Below are 344 nucleotides of genomic sequence, written 5' to 3'. Positions count from 1 at the left end.
CCCCTCCCGCGTGGTACCCCAGCAGGCCCCCCCCAACTCCGGGGACCCCAGCCCCCAGGGGCACACGGGGCAGGTCAGAGCCTGCTCACCCCGCCCGCTCCCTTCCTGGGGAGCCGGAGCCTGACCCGGCTGCGGCTGTGGGCTGGGGGTGCTGGGCCCAGTCTCTCCCCCCTCGCCTTTTCCCCTCCCTCCCCCTGCGCCCCGCGCACCTGGGGGCAGGAGCAGTGACCCGGGAGACCTCTGGGCCCGGCTCCTTTCACTCCCGGGCAGGACTGTGAGAGCAGAAAGGAGGGTCACATGACAGGAACCCCAGCTCCCGCCGCGGTCTCCCCCGCCCCCACCTC

The 344-nt window shown here is 74.1% G+C and overlaps 1 long non-coding RNA gene across 1 annotated transcript in view; it reads right to left on the bottom strand.

The window, feature by feature from the left end:
* The window catches only part of LOC107182809, a 2,115-nt gene that overhangs the window by 563 nt on the left and 1,208 nt on the right, over window positions 1-344 (bottom strand). Inside the window, exon 2 of the long non-coding RNA XR_001513545.1 lies at window positions 210-272. This is a non-coding gene — a long non-coding RNA (uncharacterized LOC107182809). The remainder of the gene's footprint in view (window positions 1-209; window positions 273-344) is intronic.

The sequence above is a fragment of the Myotis davidii genome, unplaced genomic scaffold (genome assembly GCF_000327345.1).
Source record: "Myotis davidii unplaced genomic scaffold, ASM32734v1 scaffold991, whole genome shotgun sequence".
NCBI classification, from domain to species: domain Eukaryota; kingdom Metazoa; phylum Chordata; class Mammalia; order Chiroptera; family Vespertilionidae; genus Myotis; species Myotis davidii.
The sequence above is the reverse complement of the archived record's forward strand: the minus strand, read 5'-3'. Positions and strand labels throughout refer to the sequence as shown.